A 24173-nucleotide genomic window follows, 5' to 3' on the forward strand; every position below is an offset into this window, starting at 1 on the left:
ACTTCACTTTGCATGATTCAGACATGTGTCTTTCCTGCCTAGAGGCCATATGGGCAGACACTATACATCCACACTGCCCTTATCTATACTTCACTTTGCATGATTCAGACATGTGCCCTCCTGCCTAGAGGCCATACGGGCAGACACTATATATCCACACTGCCCTTATCTATACTTCACTTTGCATGATTCAGACATGTGTCCCTCCTGCCTAGAGGCCATACGGGCAGACGCTATACATCCATACTGCCCCTATCTATACTTCACTTTGCATGATTCAGACATGTGTCCCTCCTGCCTAGAGGCCATACGGGCAGACACTATACATCCACACTGCCCTTATCTATACTTCACTTTGCATGATTCAGACATGTGCTCCTCCTGCCTAGAGGCCATATGGGCAGACATTATACATCCACACTGCCCTTATTTATACTTCACTTTGCATGATTCAGACATGTGCCCTCCTGCCTAGATGCCATATGCGCAGACACAACATCCACACTGGCCTTATCTATACTTCACTTTGCATGATTCAGACATGTGCTCCTCCTGCCTAGAGGTCATACGCGCAGACACTATACATCCACACTGCCCTTATCTATACTTCACTTTGCATGATTCAGACATGTGTCCCTCCTGCCTACAGGCCATATGGGCAGACACTATACATCCACTCTGCTCTTATCTATACTTCACTTTGCATGATTCAGACATGTGTCCCTCCTCCCTACAGGCCATACACGCAGACACTATACATCCACACTGCCCTTATCTATACTCCACTTTGCACGATTCAGACATGTGTCCCTCCTGCCTAGAGGCCATACGGCAGACACTATACATCCACACTGCCCTTATCTATACTCCACTTTGCATGATTCAGACATGTGTCTCTCCTGCCTAGAGGCCATATGGGCAGACACTATACATCCACACTGCCATTCTCTATACTTCACTTTGCATGATTCAGACATGTGCCCTCCTGCCTAGAGGCCATACGGGCAGACACTATACATCCACACTGCCCTTATCTATACTTCACTTTGCATGGCACACGCATGATTCTGACATGTATCCCTCTTGCCTAGAGGCCATATGCGCAGACACTATACATCCACAGTGCCCTTATCTATACTTCACTTTGCATGATTCAGACATACGTCCCTCCTGCTAAGAGGCCATATGGGCAGACACTATACATCCACACTGCCCTTATGTATGCTTCACTTTGCATGATTCAGACATGTGTCTCTCCTGCCTAGAGGCCATATGGGCAGAGCCTATACATCCACACTGCCCTCATGTATGCTTCACTTTGCATGATTCAGACATGTGTCCCTCCTGCCTAGATGCCATACACATGGACACTACACATCCACACTGCCCTTATGTATGCTTCACTTTGCATGATTCAGACATGTGTCCCTCCTGCCTAGAGGCCATACACATGGACACTATGCATCCACACTGCCCTTATCTATACTTCACTTTGCATGATTCAGACATGTGTCCCTCCTGCCTAGAGGCCATATGCGCAGACACTATACATCCACACTGCCCTTAGCTATACTTCACTTTGCATTATTCAGACATGTGTCCCTCTTGCCTAGAGGCCATATGTGCAGACACTATACATCCACACTGCCCTTATCTATACTTCACTTTGCATGATTCAGACATGTGTCCCTCCTGCCTAGAGGCCATACATGCAGACACTATACATCCACACTGCCCTTATCTATACGTCACTTTGCATGATTCAGACATGTGTCCCTCCTGCCCAGAGGCCATATGTGCACAGACACTATACAGCCACACTGCCCTTATCTATACTTCACTTTGCATGATGATTCAGACATGTGTCCCTCCTACCTGGAAGCCATACGGGCAGACACTATACATCCACACTGCCCTTATCTATACTTCACTGTGCATGATCCAGACGCGTGTCCCTCCTGCCTAGAGGCCATACGGGCAGACACTTTACATCCACACTGCCCTTATCTATGCTTCACTTTGCATGATTCGGACATGTGCCCTCCTGCCTAGAGGCCATACGGGCAGACACTATACATCCACACTGCCCTTATCTATACTTCGCTTTGCATGATTCAGACATGTGTCCCTCCTGCCCAGAGGCCATATGTGCACAGACACTATACAGCCACACTGCCCTTATCTATACTTCACTTTGCATGATGATTCAGACATGTGTCCCTCCTACCTGGAAGCCATACGGGCAGACACTATACATCCACACTGCCCTTATCTATACTTCACTTTGCATGATTCAGACATGTGTCTTTCCTGCCTAGAGGCCATATGGGCAGACACTATACATCCACACTGCCCTTATCTATACTTCACTTTGCATGATTCAGACATGTGCCCTCCTGCCTAGAGGCCATACGGGCAGACACTATATATCCACACTGCCCTTATCTATACTTCACTTTGCATGATTCAGACATGTGTCCCTCCTGCCTAGAGGCCATACGGGCAGACGCTATACATCCATACTGCCCCTATCTATACTTCACTTTGCATGATTCAGACATGTGTCCCTCCTGCCTAGAGGCCATACGGGCAGACACTATACATCCACACTGCCCTTATCTATACTTCACTTTGCATGATTCAGACATGTGCTCCTCCTGCCTAGAGGCCATATGGGCAGACATTATACATCCACACTGCCCTTATTTATACTTCACTTTGCATGATTCAGACATGTGCCCTCCTGCCTAGATGCCATATGCGCAGACACAACATCCACACTGGCCTTATCTATACTTCACTTTGCATGATTCAGACATGTGCTCCTCCTGCCTAGAGGTCATACGCGCAGACACTATACATCCACACTGCCCTTATCTATACTTCACTTTGCATGATTCAGACATGTGTCCCTCCTGCCTACAGGCCATATGGGCAGACACTATACATCCACTCTGCTCTTATCTATACTTCACTTTGCATGATTCAGACATGTGTCCCTCCTCCCTACAGGCCATACACGCAGACACTATACATCCACACTGCCCTTATCTATACTCCACTTTGCACGATTCAGACATGTGTCCCTCCTGCCTAGAGGCCATACGGCAGACACTATACATCCACACTGCCCTTATCTATACTCCACTTTGCATGATTCAGACATGTGTCTCTCCTGCCTAGAGGCCATATGGGCAGACACTATACATCCACACTGCCCTTCTCTATACTTCACTTTGCATGATTCAGACATGTGCCCTCCTGCCTAGAGGCCATACGGGCAGACACTATACATCCACACTGCCCTTATCTATACTTCACTTTGCATGGCACACGCATGATTCTGACATGTATCCCTCTTGCCTAGAGGCCATATGCGCAGACACTATACATCCACAGTGCCCTTATCTATACTTCACTTTGCATGATGCAGACATGTGTCCCTCCTGCCTAGAAGACATATGGCCAGACACTATACATCCACACTGCTCTTATCTATACTTCAGTTTGCATGGTTCAGACATGTGCCCTCCTGCCTAGAGGCCATACGGGCAGACACTATACATCACACTGCCCTCATCTATACTTCACTTTGCATGATTCAGACATACGTCCCTCCTGCTAAGAGGCCATATGGGCAGACACTATACATCCACACTGCCCTTATGTATGCTTCACTTTGCATGATTCAGACATGTGTCTCTCCTGCCTAGAGGCCATATGGGCAGAGTTGCCCTTCTCTATACTTCACTTTGCATGATTCAGACATGTGCCCTCCTGCCTAGAGGCCATACGGGCAGACACTATACATCCACACTGCCCTTATCTATACTTCACTTTGCATGGCACACGCATGATTCTGACATGTATCCCTCTTGCCTAGAGGCCATATGCGCAGACACTATACATCCACAGTGCCCTTATCTATACTTCACTTTGCATGATGCAGACATGTGTCCCTCCTGCCTAGAAGACATACGGCCAGACACTATACATCCACACTGCTCTTATCTATACTTCAGTTTGCATGGTTCAGACATGTGCCCTCCTGCCTAGAGGCCATACGGGCAGACACTATACATCACACTGCCCTCATCTATACTTCACTTTGCATGATTCAGACATACGTCCCTCCTGCTAAGAGGCCATATGGGCAGACACTATACATCCACACTGCCCTTATGTATGCTTCACTTTGCATGATTCAGACATGTGTCTCTCCTGCCTAGAGGCCATATGGGCAGAGCCTATACATCCACACTGCCCTTATGTATGCTTCACTTTGCATGATTCAGACATGTGTCCCTCCTGCCTAGATGCCATACACATGGACACTACACATCCACACTGCCCTTATGTATGCTTCACTTTGCATGATTCAGACATGTGTCCCTCCTGCCTAGAGGCCATACACATGGACACTATGCATCCACACTGCCCTTATCTATACTTCACTTTGCATGATTCAGACATGTGTCCCTCCTGCCTAGAGGCCATATGCGCAGACACTATACATCCACACTGCCCTTAGCTATACTTCACTTTGCATTATTCAGACATGTGTCCCTCTTGCCTAGAGGCCATATGTGCAGACACTATACATCCACACTGCCCTTATCTATACTTCACTTTGCATGATTCAGACATGTGTCCCTCCTGCCTAGAGGCCATACATGCAGACACTATACATCCACACTGCCCTTATCTATACGTCACTTTGCATGATTCAGACATGTGTCCCTCCTGCCCAGAGGCCATATGTGCACAGACACTATACAGCCACACTGCCCTTATCTATACTTCACTTTGCATGATGATTCAGACATGTGTCCCTCCTACCTGGAAGCCATACGGGCAGACACTATACATCCACACTGCCCTTATCTATACTTCACTGTGCATGATCCAGACGCGTGTCCCTCCTGCCTAGAGGCCATACGGGCAGACACTTTACATCCACACTGCCCTTATCTATGCTTCACTTTGCATGATTCGGACATGTGCCCTCCTGCCTAGAGGCCATACGGGCAGACACTATACATCCACACTGCCCTTATCTATACTTCACTTTGCATGATTCAGACATGTGTCCCTCCTGCCCAGAGGCCATATGTGCACAGACACTATACAGCCACACTGCCCTTATCTATACTTCACTTTGCATGATGATTCAGACATGTGTCCCTCCTACCTGGAAGCCATACGGGCAGACACTATACATCCACACTGCCCTTATCTATACTTCACTTTGCATGATTCAGACATGTGTCTTTCCTGCCTAGAGGCCATATGGGCAGACACTATACATCCACACTGCCCTTATCTATACTTCACTTTGCATGATTCAGACATGTGCCCTCCTGCCTAGAGGCCATACGGGCAGACACTATATATCCACACTGCCCTTATCTATACTTCACTTTGCATGATTCAGACATGTGTCCCTCCTGCCTAGAGGCCATACGGGCAGACGCTATACATCCATACTGCCCCTATCTATACTTCACTTTGCATGATTCAGACATGTGTCCCTCCTGCCTAGAGGCCATACGGGCAGACACTATACATCCACACTGCCCTTATCTATACTTCACTTTGCATGATTCAGACATGTGCTCCTCCTGCCTAGAGGCCATATGGGCAGACATTATACATCCACACTGCCCTTATTTATACTTCACTTTGCATGATTCAGACATGTGCCCTCCTGCCTAGATGCCATATGCGCAGACACAACATCCACACTGGCCTTATCTATACTTCACTTTGCATGATTCAGACATGTGCTCCTCCTGCCTAGAGGTCATACGCGCAGACACTATACATCCACACTGCCCTTATCTATACTTCACTTTGCATGATTCAGACATGTGTCCCTCCTGCCTACAGGCCATATGGGCAGACACTATACATCCACTCTGCTCTTATCTATACTTCACTTTGCATGATTCAGACATGTGTCCCTCCTCCCTACAGGCGATACACGCAGACACTATACATCCACACTGCCCTTATCTATACTCCACTTTGCACGATTCAGACATGTGTCCCTCCTGCCTAGAGGCCATACGGCAGACACTATACATCCACACTGCCCTTATCTATACTCCACTTTGCATGATTCAGACATGTGTCTCTCCTGCCTAGAGGCCATATGGGCAGACACTATACATCCACACTGCCCTTCTCTATACTTCACTTTGCATGATTCAGACATGTGCCCTCCTGCCTAGAGGCCATACGGGCAGACACTATACATCCACACTGCCCTTATCTATACTTCACTTTGCATGGCACACGCATGATTCTGACATGTATCCCTCTTGCCTAGAGGCCATATGCGCAGACACTATACATCCACAGTGCCCTTATCTATACTTCACTTTGCATGATGCAGACATGTGTCCCTCCTGCCTAGAAGACATACGGCCAGACACTATACATCCACACTGCTCTTATCTATACTTCACTTTGCATCATTCAGACATGTGTCCCTCCTGCCTACAGGCCATACGGCAGACACTATACATCCACACTGCCCTTATCTATACTCCACTTTGCATGATTCAGACATGTGTCTCTCCTGCCTAGAGGCCATATGGGCAGACACTATACATCCACACTGCCCTTATCTATACTTCACTTTGCATGATTCAGACATGTGCCCTCCTGCCTAGAGGCCATACGCACAGACACTATACATCCACACTGCCCTTATCTATACTTCACTTTGCATGATTCAGACATGTGTCTCTCCTGCCTAGAGGCCATACGGGCAGACACTATACATCACACTGCCCTCATCTATACTTCACTTTGCATGATTCAGACATGTGCCCTCCTGCCTAGAGGCCATACGGGCAGACACTATACATCACACTGCCCTCATCTATAGTTCACTTTGCATGATTCAGACATACGTCCCTCCTGCTAAGAGGCCATATGGGCAGACACTATACATCCACACTGCCCTTATGTATGCTTCACTTTGCATGATTCAGACATGTGTCTCTCCTGCCTAGAGGCCATATGGGCAGAGACTATACATCCACACTGCCCTTATGTATGCTTCACTTTGCATGATTCAGACATGTGTCCCTCCTGCCTAGATGCCATACACATGGACACTACACATCCACACTGCCCTTATGTATGCTTCACTTTGCATGATTCAGACATGTGTCCCTCCTGCCTAGAGGCCATACACATGGACACTATGCATCCACACTGCCCTTATCTATACTTCACTTTGCATGATTCAGACATGTGTCCCTCCTGCCTGGAGGCCATATGCGCAGACACTATACATCCACACTGCCCTTAGCTATACTTCACTTTGCATGATTCAGACATGTGTCCCTCTTGCCTACAGGCCATATGGGCAGACACTATACATCCACACTGCCCTTATCTATACTTCACTTTGCATGATTCAGACATGTGTCCCTAGAGGCCATACAGGCAGACACTATACATCCACACTGCCCTTATGTATGCTTCACTTTGCATGATTCAGACATGTGTCTCTCCTGCCTAGAGGCCATATGGGCAGAGACTATACATCCACACTGCCCTTATGTATGCTTCACTTTGCATGATTCAGACATGTGTCCCTCCTGCCTAGATGCCATACACATGGACACTACACATCCACACTGCCCTTATGTATGCTTCACTTTGCATGATTCAGACATGTGTCCCTCCTGCCTAGAGGCCATACACATGGACACTATGCATCCACACTGCCCTTATCTATACTTCACTTTGCATGATTCAGACATGTGTCCCTCCTGCCTAGAGGCCATATGCGCAGACACTATACATCCACACTGCCCTTAGCTATACTTCACTTTGCATGATTCAGACATGTGTCCCTCTTGCCTAGAGGCCATATGGGCAGACACTATACATCCACACTGCCCTTAGCTATACTTCACTTTGCATGATTCAGACATGTGTCTCTCCTGCCTAGAGGCCATATGGGCAGACACTATACATCCACACTGCCCTTATCTATACTTCACTTTGCATGATTCAGACATGTGCCCTCCTGCCTAGAGGCCATACGCACAGACACTATACATCCACACTGCCCTTATCTATACTTCACTTTGCATGATTCAGACATGTGTCTCTCCTGCCTAGAGGCCATACGGGCAGACACTATACATCACACTGCCCTCATCTATACTTCAGTTTGCATGATTCAGACATGTGCCCTCCTGCCTAGAGGCCATACGGGCAGACACTATACATCACACTGCCCTCATCTATAGTTCACTTTGCATGATTCAGACATACGTCCCTCCTGCTAAGAGGCCATATGGGCAGACACTATACATCCACACTGCCCTTATGTATGCTTCACTTTGCATGATTCAGACATGTGTCTCTCCTGCCTAGAGGCCATATGGGCAGACACTATACATCCACACTGCCCTTATCTATACTTCACTTTGCATGATTCAGACATGTGTCTCTCCTGCCTAGAGGCCATACGGGCAGACACTATACATCACACTGCCCTCACCTATACTTCACTTTGCATGATTCAGACATGTGCCCTCCTGCCTAGAGGCCATACGGGCAGACACTATACATCACACTGCCCTCATCTATAGTTCACTTTGCATGATTCAGACATACGTCCCTCCTGCTAAGAGGCCATATGGGCAGACACTATACATCCACACTGCCCTTATGTATGCTTCACTTTGCATGATTCAGACATGTGTCTCTCCTGCCTAGAGGCCATATGGGCAGAGACTATACATCCACACTGCCCTTATGTATGCTTCACTTTGCATGATTCAGACATGTGTCCCTCCTGCCTAGATGCCATACACATGGACACTACACATCCACACTGCCCTTATGTATGCTTCACTTTGCATGATTCAGACATGTGTCCCTCCTGCCTAGAGGCCATACACATGGACACTATGCATCCACACTGCCCTTATCTATACTTCACTTTGCATGATTCAGACATGTGTCCCTCCTGCCTAGAGGCCATATGCGCAGACACTATACATCCACACTGCCCTTAGCTATACTTCACTTTGCATGATTCAGACATGTGTCCCTCTTGCCTAGAGGCCATATGGGCAGACACTATACATCCACACTGCCCTTATCTATACTTCACTTTGCATGATTCAGACATGTGTCCCTAGAGGCCATACAGGCAGACACTATACATCCACACTGCCCTTATGTATGCTTCACTTTGCATGATTCAGACATGTGTCTCTCCTGCCTAGAGGCCATATGGGCAGAGACTATACATCCACACTGCCCTTATGTATGCTTCACTTTGCATGATTCAGACATGTGTCCCTCCTGCCTAGAGGCCATACACATGGACACTATGCATCCACACTGCCCTTATCTATACTTCACTTTGCATGATTCAGACATGTGTCCCTCCTGCCTAGAGGCCATATGCGCAGACACTATACATCCACACTGCCCTTAGCTATACTTCACTTTGCATGATTCAGACATGTGTCCCTCTTGCCTAGAGGCCATATGGGCAGACACTATACATCCACACTGCCCTTAGCTATACTTCACTTTGCATGATTCAGACATGTGTCTCTCCTGCCTAGAGGCCATATGGGCAGACACTATACATCCACACTGCCCTTATCTATACTTCACTTTGCATGATTCAGACATGTGCCCTCCTGCCTAGAGGCCATACGCACAGACACTATACATCCACACTGCCCTTATCTATACTTCACTTTGCATGATTCAGACATGTGTCTCTCCTGCCTAGAGGCCATACGGGCAGACACTATACATCACACTGCCCTCATCTATACTTCAGTTTGCATGATTCAGACATGTGCCCTCCTGCCTAGAGGCCATACGGGCAGACACTATACATCACACTGCCCTCATCTATACTTCACTTTGCATGATTCAGACATACGTCCCTCCTGCTAAGAGGCCATATGGGCAGACACTATACATCCACACTGCCCTTATGTATGCTTCACTTTGCATGATTCAGACATGTGTCTCTCCTGCCTAGAGGTCATATGGGCAGAGCCTATACATCCACACTGCCCTTATGTATGCTTCACTTTGCATGATTCAGACATGTGTCCCTCCTGCCTAGATGCCATACACATGGACACTACACATCCACACTGCCCTTATGTATGCTTCACTTTGCATGATTCAGACATGTGTCCCTCCTGCCTAGAGGCCATACACATGGACACTATGCATCCACACTGCCCTTATCTATACTTCACTTTGCATGATTCAGACATGTGTCCCTCCTGCCTAGAGGCCATATGCGCAGACACTATACATCCACACTGCCCTTAGCTATACTTCACTTTGCATGATTCAGACATGTGTCCCTCTTGCCTAGAGGCCATATGGGCAGACACTATACATCCACACTGCCCTTAGCTATACTTCACTTTGCATGATTCAGACATGTGTCTCTCCTGCCTAGAGGCCATATGGGCAGACACTATACATCCACACTGCCCTTATCTATACTTCACTTTGCATGATTCAGACATGTGCCCTCCTGCCTAGAGGCCATACGCACAGACACTATACATCCACACTGCCCTTATCTATACTTCACTTTGCATGATTCAGACATGTGTCTCTCCTGCCTAGAGGCCATACGGGCAGACACTATACATCACACTGCCCTCATCTATACTTCAGTTTGCATGATTCAGACATGTGCCCTCCTGCCTAGAGGCCATACGGCAGACACTATACATCCACACTGGCCTTATCTATACTTCACTTTGCATGATTCAGACATGTGTCCCTCCTGCCTAGAGGCCATACGTACAGACACTATACATCCACACTGCCCTTATCTATACTTCACTTTGCATGATTCAGACATGTGTCCCTCCTGCCCAGAGGCCATATGTGCACAAACACTATACAGCCACACTGCCCTTATCTATACTTCACTTTGCATGATTCAGACATGTGTCCCTCCTACCTAGAAGCCATACGGGCAGACACTATACATCCACACTGCCCTTATCTATACTTCACTGTGCATGATTCAGACATGTGTACCTCCTGCCTAGAGGCCATACGTGCAGGCACTATACATCCAGACTGCCCTTATCTATACTTCACTTTGCATGATCGAGACGCGTGTCCCTCCTGCCTAGAGGCCATACGGGCAGACACTGTACATCCACACTGCCCTTATCTATGCTTCACTTTGCATGATTCAGACATGTGTCCCTCCTCCCTACAGGCCATACATGCAGACACTATACATCCACACTGCCCTTATCTATACTCCACTTTGCACGATTCAGACATGTGTCCCTCCTGCCTAGAGGCCATATGCACAGACACTATACATCCACACTGCCCTTATCTATACTTCACTTTGCACGATTCAGACATGTGTCTCTCCTGCCTAGAGGCCATATGGGCAGACACTATACATCCACACTGCCCTTACCTATGCTTCACTTTGCATGATTCAGACATGTGCCCTCCTGCCTAGATGCCATACGCGCAAACACTATACATCCACACTGCCCTTATCTAGACTTCACTTTGCATGATTCAGACATGTGCTCCTCCTGTCTAGAGGTCATACGCGCAGACACTATACATCCACACTGCCCTTATCTATACTTCACTTTGCATGATTCAGACATGTGTCCCTCCTGCCTACAGGCCATATGGGCAGACACTATACATCCACTCTGCTCTTATCTATACTTCACTTTGCATGATTCAGACATGTGTCCCTCCTCCCTACAGGCCATACACGCAGACACTATACATCCACACTGCCCTTATCTATACTCCACTTTGCACGATTCAGACATGTGTCCCTCCTGCCTAGAGGCCATACGGCAGACACTATACATCCACACTGCCCTTATCTATACTCCACTTTGCATGATTCAGACATGTGTCTCTCCTGCCTAGAGGCCATATGGGCAGACACTATACATCCACACTTCCCTTCTCTATACTTCACTTTGCATGATTCAGACATGTGCCCTCCTGCCTAGAGGCCATACGGGCAGACACTATACATCCACACTGCCCTTATCTATACTTCACTTTGCATGGCACACGCATGATTCTGACATGTATCCCTCCTGCCTAGAGGCTATATGCGCAGACACTATACATCCACAGTGCCCTTATCTATACTTCACTTTGCATGATGCAGACATGTGTCCCTCCTGCCTAGAGGACATACGGGCAGGCACTATACATCCACACTGCTCTTATCTATACTTCACTTTGCATCATTCAGACATGTGTCCCTCCTGCCTAGAGGCCATACGGCAGACACTATACATCCACACTGCCCTTATCTATACTCCACTTTGCATGATTCAGACATGTGTCTCTCCTGCCTAGAGGCCATATGGGCAGACACTATACATCCATACTGCCCTTATCTATACCTCACTTTGCATGATTCAGACATGTGCCCTCCTGCCTAGAGGCCATACGCACAGACACTCTACATCCACACTGCCCTTATCTATACTTCACTTTGCATGATTCAGACATGTGTCTCTCCTGCCTAGAGGCCATACGGGCAGACACTATACATCACACTAGCCTCATCTATACTTTACTTTGCATGATTCAGACATGTGCCCTCCTGCCTAGAGGCCATACGGGCAGACACTATACATCACACTGCCCTCATCTATAGTTCACTTTGCATGATTCAGACATACGTCCCTCCTGCTAAGAGGCCCTATGGGCAGACACTATACATCCACACTGCCCTTATGTATGCTTCACTTTGCATGATTCAGACATGTGTCTCTCCTGCCTAGAGGCCATATGGGCAGAGATTATACATCCACACTGCCCTTATCTATACTTCACTTTGCATGATTCAGACATGTGTCCCTAGAGGCCATACAGGCAGACACTATACATCCACACTGGCCTTATCTATACTTCACTTTGCATGATTCAGACATGTGTCCCTCCTGCCTAGAGGCCATACGCACAGACACTATACATCCACACTGCCCTTATCTATACTTCACTTTGCATGATTCAGACATGTGTCTCTCCTGCCTAGAGGCCATACGGGCAGACACTATACATCACACTGCCCTCATCTATACTTCACTTTGCATGATTCAGACATGTGCCCTCCTGCCTAGAGGCCATACGGGCAGACACTATACATCACACTGCCCTCATCTATACTTCACTTTGCATGATTCAGACATACGTCCCTCCTGCTAAGAGGCCATATGGGCAGACACTATACATCCACACTGCCGATATGTATGCTTCACTTTGCATGATTCAGACATGTGTCTCTCCTGCCTAGAGGCCATATGCGCAGACACTATACATCCACACTGCCCTTAGCTATACTTCACTTTGCATTATTCAGACATGTGTCCCTCCTGCCTAGAGGCCATACGGGCAGACACTATACATCACACTGCCCTCATCTATAGTTCACTTTGCATGATTCAGACATACGTCCCTCCTGCTAAGAGGCCCTATGGGCAGACACTATACATCCACACTGCCCTTATGTATGCTTCACTTTGCATGATTCAGACATGTGTCTCTCCTGCCTAGAGGCCATATGGGCAGAGATTATACATCCACACTGCCCTTATCTATACTTCACTTTGCATGATTCAGACATGTGTCCCTAGAGGCCATACAGGCAGACACTATACATCCACACTGGCCTTATCTATACTTCACTTTGCATGATTCAGACATGTGTCCCTCCTGCCTAGAGGCCATACGCACAGACACTATACATCCACACTGCCCTTATCTATACTTCACTTTGCATGATTCAGACATGTGTCTCTCCTGCCTAGAGGCCATACGGGCAGACACTATACATCACACTGCCCTCACCTATACTTCACTTTGCATGATTCAGACATGTGCCCTCCTGCCTAGAGGCCATACGGGCAGACACTATACATCACACTGCCCTCATCTATAGTTCACTTTGCATGATTCAGACATACGTCCCTCCTGCTAAGAGGCCATATGGGCAGACACTATACATCCACACTGCCCTTATGTATGCTTCACTTTGCATGATTCAGACATGTGTCTCTCCTGCCTAGAGGCCATATGGGCAGAGACTATACATCCACACTGCCCTTATGTATGCTTCACTTTGCATGATTCAGACATGTGTCCCTCCTGCCTAGATGCCATACACATGGACACTACACATCCACACTGCCCTTATGTATGCTTCACTTTGCATGATTCAGACATGTGTCCCTCCTGCCTAGAGGCCATACACATGGACACTATGCATCCACACTGCCCTTATCTATACTTCACTTTGCATGATTCAGACATGTGTCCCTCCTGCCTAGAGGCCATATGCGCAGACACTATACATCCACACTGCCCTTAGCTATACTTCACTTTGCATGATTCAGACATGTGTCCCTCTTGCCTAGAGGCCATATGGGCAGACACTATACATCCACACTGCCCTTATCTATACTTCACTTTGCATGATTCAGACATGTGTCCCTAGAGGCCATACAGGCAGACACTATACATCCACACTGCCCTTATGTATGCTTCACTTTGCATGATTCAGACATGTGTCTCTCCTGCCTAGAGGCCATATGGGCAGAGACTATACATCCACACTGCCCTTATGTATGCTTCACTTTGCATGATTCAGACATGTGTCCCTCCTGCCTAGATGCCATACACATGGACACTACACATCCACACTGCCCTTATGTATGCTTCACTTTGCATGATTCAGACATGTGTCCCTCCTGCCTAGAGGCCATACACATGGACACTATGCATCCACACTGCCCTTATCTATACTTCACTTTGCATGATTCAGACATGTGTCCCTCCTGCCTAGAGGCCATATGCGCAGACACTATACATCCACACTGCCCTTAGCTATACTTCACTTTGCATGATTCAGACATGTGTCCCTCTTGCCTAGAGGCCATATGGGCAGACACTATACATCCACACTGCCCTTAGCTATACTTCACTTTGCATGATTCAGACATGTGTCTCTCCTGCCTAGAGGCCATATGGGCAGACACTATACATCCACACTGCCCTTATCTATACTTCACTTTGCATGATTCAGACATGTGCCCTCCTGCCTAGAGGCCATACGCACAGACACTATACATCCACACTGCCCTTATCTATACTTCACTTTGCATGATTCAGACATGTGTCTCTCCTGCCTAGAGGCCATACGGGCAGACACTATACATCACACTGCCCTCATCTATACTTCAGTTTGCATGATTCAGACATGTGCCCTCCTGCCTAGAGGCCATACGGGCAGACACTATACATCACACTGCCCTCATCTATACTTCACTTTGCATGATTCAGACATACGTCCCTCCTGCTAAGAGGCCATATGGGCAGACACTATACATCCACACTGCCCTTATGTATGCTTCACTTTGCATGATTCAGACATGTGTCTCTCCTGCCTAGAGGTCATATGGGCAGAGCCTATACATCCACACTGCCCTTATGTATGCTTCACTTTTCATGATTCAGACATGTGTCCCTCCTGCCTAGATGCCATACACATGGACACTACACATCCACACTGCCCTTATGTATGCTTCACTTTGCATGATTCAGACATGTGTCCCTCCTGCCTAGAGGCCATACACATGGACACTATGCATCCACACTGCCCTTATCTATACTTCACTTTGCATGATTCAGACATGTGTCCCTCCTGCCTAGAGGCCATATGCGCAGACACTATACATCCACACTGCCCTTATCTATACTTCACTTTGCATGATTCAGACATGTGCCCTCCTGCTTAGAGGCCATACGTGCAGACACTATATATCCACACTGCCCTTATCTATAATTCACTTTGCATGATTCAGACATGTGTCCCTCCTGCCTAGAGGCCATACGGGCAGACACTATACATCCACACTGCCCTTATCTATACTTCACTTTGCATGATTCAGACTTGTGCTCCTCCTGCCTAGAGGCCATATGGGCAGACACTATACATCCACACTGCCCTTATCTATACTTCACTTTGCATGATTCAGACATGTGCCCTCCTGCTTAGAGGCCATACGGCAGACACTATACATCCACACTGGCCTTATCTATACTTCACTTTGCATGATTCAGACATGTGTCCCTCCTGCCTAGAGGCCATACGTACAGACACTATACATCCACACTGCCCTTATCTATACTTCACTTTGCATGATTCAGACATGTGTCCCTCCTGCCCAGAGGCCATATGTGCACAAACACTATACAGCCACACTGCCCTTATCTATACTTCACTTTGCATGATTCAGACATGTGTCCCTCCTACCTAGAAGCCATACGGGCAGACACTATACATCCACACTGCCCTTATCTATACTTCACTGTGCATGATTCAGACATGTGTACCTCCTGCCTAGAGGCCATACGTGCAGGCACTATACATCCAGACTGCCCTTATCTATACTTCACTTTGCATGATCGAGACGCGTGTCCCTCCTGCCTAGAGGCCATACGGGCAGACACTGTACATCCACACTGCCCTTATCTATGCTTCACTTTGCATGATTCAGACATGTGTCCCTCCTCCCTACAGGCCATACATGCAGACACTATACATCCACACTGCCCTTATCTATACTCCACTTTGCACGATTCAGACATGTGTCCCTCCTGCCTAGAGGCCATATGCACAGACACTATACATCCACACTGCCCTTATCTATACTTCACTTTGCACGATTCAGACATGTGTCTCTCCTGCCTAGAGGCCATATGGGCAGACACTATACATCCACACTGCCCTTACCTATGCTTCACTTTGCATGATTCAGACATGTGCCCTCCTGCCTAGATGCCATACGCGCAGACACTATACATCCACACTGCCCTTATCTAGACTTCACTTTGCATGATTCAGACATGTGCTCCTCCTGTCTAGAGGTCATACGCGCAGACACTATACATCCACACTGCCCTTATCTATACTTCACTTTGCATGATTCAGACATGTGTCCCTCCTGCCTACAGGCCATATGGGCAGACACTATACATCCACTCTGCTCTTATCTATACTTCACTTTGCATGATTCAGACATGTGTCCCTCCTCCCTACAGGCCATACACGCAGACACTATACATCCACACTGCCCTTATCTATACTCCACTTTGCACGATTCAGACATGTGTCCGTCCTGCCTAGAGGCCATACGGCAGACACTATACATCCACACTGCCCTTATCTATACTCCACTTTGCATGATTCAGACATGTGTCTCTCCTGCCTAGAGGCCATATGGGCAGACACTATACATCCACACTTCCCTTCTCTATACTTCACTTTGCATGATTCAGACATGTGCCCTCCTGCCTAGAGGCCATACGGGCAGACACTATACATCCACACTGCCCTTATCTATACTTCACTTTGCATGGCACACGCATGATTCTGACATGTATCCCTCCTGCCTAGAGGCTATATGCGCAGACACTATACATCCACAGTGCCCTTATCTATACTTCACTTTGCATGATGCAGACATGTGTCCCTCCTGCCTAGAGGACATACGGGCAGGCACTATACATCCACACTGCTCTTATCTATACTTCACTTTGCATCATTCAGACATGTGTCCCTCCTGCCTAGAGGCCATACGGCAGACACTATACATCCACACTGCCCTTATCTATACTCCACTTTGCATGATTCAGACATGTGTCTCTCCTGCCTAGAGGCCATATGGGCAGACACTATACATCCATACTGCCCTTATCTATACCTCACTTTGCATGATTCAGACATGTGCCCTCCTGCCTAGAGGCCATACGCACAGACACTCTACATCCACACTGCCCTTATCTATACTTCACTTTGCATGATTCAGACATGTGTCTCTCCTGCCTAGAGGCCATACGGGCAGACACTATACATCACACTAGCCTCATCTATACTTTACTTTGCATGATTCAGACATGTGCCCTCCTGCCTAGAGGCCATACGGGCAGACACTATACATCACACTGCCCTCATCTATAGTTCACTTTGCATGATTCAGACATACGTCCCTCCTGCTAAGAGGCCCTATGGGCAGACACTATACATCCACACTGCCCTTATGTATGCTTCACTTTGCATGATTCAGACATGTGTCTCTCCTGCCTAGAGGCCATATGGGCAGAGATTATACATCCACACTGCCCTTATCTATACTTCACTTTGCATGATTCAGACATGTGTCCCTAGAGGCCATACAGGCAGACACTATACATCCACACTGGCCTTATCTATACTTCACTTTGCATGATTCAGACATGTGTCCCTCCTGCCTAGAGGCCATACGCACAGACACTATACATCCACACTGCCCTTATCTATACTTCACTTTGCATGATTCAGACATGTGTCTCTCCTGCCTAGAGGCCATACGGGCAGACACTATACATCACACTGCCCTCATCTATACTTCACTTTGCATGATTCAGACATGTGCCCTCCTGCCTAGAGGCCATACGGGCAGACACTATACATCACACTGCCCTCATCTATACTTCACTTTGCATGATTCAGACATACGTCCCTCCTGCTAAGAGGCCATATGGGCAGACACTATACATCCACACTGCCGATATGTATGCTTCACTTTGCATGATTCAGACATGTGTCTCTCCTGCCTAGAGGCCATATGCGCAGACACTATACATCCACACTGCCCTTAGCTATACTTCACTTTGCATTATTCAGACATGTGTCCCTCCTGCCTAGAGGCCATACGGGCAGACACTATACATCACACTGCCCTCATCTATAGTTCACTTTGCATGATTCAGACATACGTCCCTCCTGCTAAGAGGCCCTATGGGCAGACACTATACATCCACACTGCCCTTATGTATGCTTCACTTTGCATGATTCAGACATGTGTCTCTCCTGCCTAGAGGCCATATGGGCAGAGATTATACATCCACACTGCCCTTATCTATACTTCACTTTGCATGATTCAGACATGTGTCCCTAGAGGCCATACAGGCAGACACTATACATCCACACTGGCCTTATCTATACTTCACTTTGCATGATTCAGACATGTGTCCCTCCTGCCTAGAGGCCATACGCACAGACACTATACATCCACACTGCCCTTATCTATACTTCACTTTGCATGATTCAGACATGTGTCTCTCCTGCCTAGAGGCCATACGGGCAGACACTATACATCACACTGCCCTCATCTATACTTCACTTTGCATGATTCAGACATGTGCCCTCCTGCCTAGAGGCCATACGGGCAGACACTATACATCACACTGCCCTCATCTATACTTCACTTTGCATGATTCAGACATACGTCCCTCCTGCTAAGAGGCCATATGGGCAGACACTATACATCCACACTGCCGATATGTATGCTTCACTTTGCATGATTCAGACATGTGTCTCTCCTGCCTAGAGGCCATATGCGCAGACACTATACATCCACAGTGCCCTTATCTATACTTCACTTTGCATGATGCAGACATGTGTCCCTCCTGCCTAGAGGACATACGGGCAGGCACTATACATCCACACTGCTCTTATCTATACTTCACTTTGCATCATTCAGACATGTGTCCCTCCTGCCTAGAGGCCATACGGCAGACACTATACATCCACACTGCCCTTATCTATACTCCACTTTGCATGATTCAGACATGTGTCTCTCCTGCCTAGAGGCCATATGGGCAGACACTATACATCCACACTGCCCTTATCTATACCTCACTTTGCATGATTCAGACATGTGCCCTCCTGCCTAGAGGCCATACGCACAGACACTCTACATCCACACTGCCCTTATCTATACTTCACTTTGCATGATTCAGACATGTGTCTCTCCTGCCTAGAGGCCATACGGGCAGACACTATACATCACACTAGCCTCATCTATACTTTACTTTGCATGATTCAGACATGTGCCCTCCTGCCTAGAGGCCATACGGGCAGACACTATACATCACACTGCCCTCATCTATAGTTCACTTTGCATGATTCAGACATACGTCCCTCCTGCTAAGAGGCCCTATGGGCAGACACTATACATCCACACTGCCCTTATGTATGCTTCACTTTGCATGATTCAGACATGTGTCTCTCCTGCCTAGAGGCCATATGGGCAGAGATTATACATCCACACTGCCCTTATGTATGCTTCACTTTGCATGATTCAGACATGTGTCCCTCCTGCCTAGATGCCATACACATGGACACTACACATCCACACTGCCCTTATGTATGCTTCACTTTGCATGATTCAGACATGTGTCCCTCCTGCCTAGAGGCCATACACATGGACACTATGCATCCACACTGCCCTTATCTATACTTCACTTTGCATGATTCAGACATGTGTCCCTCCTGCCTAGAGGCCATATGCGCAGACACTATACATCCACACTGCCCTTAGCTATACTTCACTTTGCATGATTCAGACATGTGTCCCTCTTGCCTAGAGGCCATATGGGCAGACACTATACATCCACACTGCCCTTATCTATACTTCACTTTGCATGATTCAGACATGTGTCCCTAGAGGCCATACAGGCAGACACTATACATCCACACTGCCCTTATGTATGCTTCACTTTGCATGATTCAGACATGTGTCTCTCCTGCCTAGAGGCCATATGGGCAGAGACTATACATCCACACTGCCCTTATGTATGCTTCACTTTGCATGATTCAGACATGTGTCCCTCCTGCCTAGATGTCATACACATGGACACTACACATCCACACTGCCCTTATGTATGCTTCACTTTGCATGATTCAGACATGTGTCCCTCCTGCCTAGAGGCCATACACATGGACACTATGCATCCACACTGCCCTTATCTATACTTCACTTTGCATGATTCAGACATGTGTCCCTCCTGCCTAGAGGCCATATGTGCAGACACTATACATCCACACTGCCCTTAGCTATACTTCACTTTGCATGATTCAGACATGTGTCCCTCTTGCCTAGAGGCCATATGGGCAGACACTATACATCCACACTGCCCTTAGCTATACTTCACTTTGCATGATTCAGACATGTGTCTCTCCTGCCTAGAGGCCATATGGGCAGACACTATACATCCACACTGCCCTTATCTATACTTCACTTTGCATGATTCAGACATGTGCCCTCCTGCCTAGAGGCCATACGCACAGACACTATACATCCACACTGCCCTTATCTATACTTCACTTTGCATGATTCAGACATGTGTCTCTCCTGCCTAGAGGCCATACGGGCAGACACTATACATCACACTGCCCTCATCTATACTTCAGTTTGCATGATTCAGACATGTGCCCTCCTGCCTAGAGGCCATACGGGCAGACACTATACATCACACTGCCCTCATCTATAGTTCACTTTGCATGATTCAGACATACGTCCCTCCTGCTAAGAGGCCATATGGGCAGACACTATACATCCACACTGCCCTTATGTATGCTTCACTTTGCATGATTCAGACATGTGTCTCTCCTGCCTAGAGGCCATATGGGCAGACACTATACATCCACACTGCCCTTATCTATACTTCACTTTGCATGATTCAGACATGTGTCTCTCCTGCCTAGAGGCCATACGGGCAGACACTATACATCACACTGCCCTCACCTATACTTCACTTTGCATGATTCAGACATGTGCCCTCCTGCCTAGAGGCCATACGGGCAGACACTATACATCACACTGCCCTCATCTATACTTCACTTTGCATGATTCAGACATACGTCCCTCCTGCTAAGAGGCCATATGGGCAGACACTATACATCCACACTGCCCTTATGTATGCTTCACTTTGCATGATTCAGACATGTGTCTCTCCTGCCTAGAGGCCATATGGGCAGAGCCTATACATCCACACTGCCCTTATGTATGCTTCACTTTGCATGATTCAGACATGTGTCCCTCCTGCCTAGATGCCATACACATGGACACTACACATCCACACTGCCCTTATGTATGCTTCACTTTGCATGATTCAGACATGTGTCCCTCCTGCCTAGAGGCCATACACATGGACACTATGCATCCACACTGCCCTTATCTATACTTCACTTTGCATGATTCAGACATGTGTCCCTCCTGCCTAGAGGCCATATGCGCAGACACTATACATCCACACTGCCCTTATCTATACTTCACTTTGCATGATTCAGACATGTGCCCTCCTGCTTAGAGGCCATACGTGCAGACACTATATATCCACACTGCCCTTATCTATAATTCACTTTGCATGATTCAGACATGTGTCCCTCCTCCCTAGAGGCCATACATGCAGACGCTATACATCCATACTGCCCTTATCTATACTTCACTTTGCATGATTCAGACATGTGTCCCTCCTGCCTAGAGGCCATACGGGCAGACACTATACATCCACACTGCCCTTATCTATACTTCACTTTGCATGATTCAGACTTGTGCTCCTCCTGCCTAGAGGCCATATGGGCAGACACTATACATCCACACTGCCCTTATCTATACTTCACTTTGCATGATTCAGACATGTGCCCTCCTGCTTAGAGGCCATACGCGCAGACACTATACATCCACACTGGCCTTATCTATACTTCACTTTGCATGATTCAGACATGTGTCCCTCCTGCCTAGAGGCCATACGTACAGACACTATACATCCACACTGCCCTTATCTATACTTCACTTTGCATGATTCAGACATGTGTCCCTCCTGCCCAGAGGCCATATGTGCACAAACACTATACAGCCACACTGCCCTTATCTATACTTCACTTTGCATGATTCAGACATGTGTCCCTCCTACCTAGAAGCCATACGGGCAGACACTATACATCCACACTGCCCTTATCTATACTTCACTGTGCATGATTCAGACATGTGTACCTCCTGCCTAGAGGCCATACGTGCAGGCACTATACATCCAGACTGCCCTTATCTATACTTCACTTTGCATGATCCAGACGCGTGTCCCTCCTGCCTAGAGGCCATACGGGCAGACACTGTACATCCACACTGCCCTTATCTATGCTTCACTTTGCATGATTCAGACATGTGTCCCTCCTCCCTACAGGCCATACATGCAGACACTATACATCCACACTGCCCTTATCTATACTCCACTTTGCACGATTCAGACATGTGTCCCTCCTGCCTAGAGGCCATACGCACAGACACTATACATCCACACTGCCCTTATCTAGACTTCACTTTGCATGATTCAGACATGTGCTCCTCCTGTCTAGAGGTCATACGCGCAGACACTATACATCCACACTGCCCTTATCTATACTTCACTTTGCATGATTCAGACATGTGTCCCTCCTGCCTACAGGCCATATGGGCAGACACTATACATCCACTCTGCTCTTATCTATACTTCACTTTGCATGATTCAGACATGTGTCCCTCCTCCCTACAGGCCATACACGCAGACACTATACATCCACACTGCCCTTATCTATACTCCACTTTGCACGATTCAGACATGTGTCCCTCCTGCCTAGAGGCCATACGGCAGACACTATACATCCACACTGCCCTTATCTATACTCCACTTTGCATGATTCAGACATGTGTCTCTCCTGCCTAGAGGCCATATGGGCAGACACTATACATCCACACTGCCCTTCTCTATACTTCACTTTGCATGATTCAGACATGTGCCCTCCTGCCTAGAGGCCATACGGGCAGACACTATACATCCACACTGCCCTTATCTATACTTCACTTTGCATGGCACACGCATGATTCTGACATGTATCCCTCCTGCCTAGAGGCTATATGCGCAGACACTATACATCCACAGTGCCCTTATCTATACTTCACTTTGCATGATGCAGACATGTGTCCCTCCTGCCTAGAGGACATACGGGCAGGCACTATACATACACACTGCTGTTATCTATACTTCACTTTGCATCATTCAGACATGTGTCCCTCCTGCCTAGAGGCCATACGGCAGACACTATACATCCACACTGCCCTTATCTATACTCCACTTTGCATGATTCAGACATGTGTCTCTCCTGCCTAGAGGCCATATGGGCAGACACTATACATCCACACTGCCCTTATCTATACCTCACTTTGCATGATTCAGACATGTGCCCTCCTGCCTAGAGGCCATACGCA

The sequence above is a fragment of the Ambystoma mexicanum genome, chromosome 13 (genome assembly GCF_040938575.1).
Source record: "Ambystoma mexicanum isolate Mex_15411 chromosome 13, UKY_AmexF1_1, whole genome shotgun sequence".
NCBI lineage: Eukaryota > Metazoa > Chordata > Amphibia > Caudata > Ambystomatidae > Ambystoma > Ambystoma mexicanum.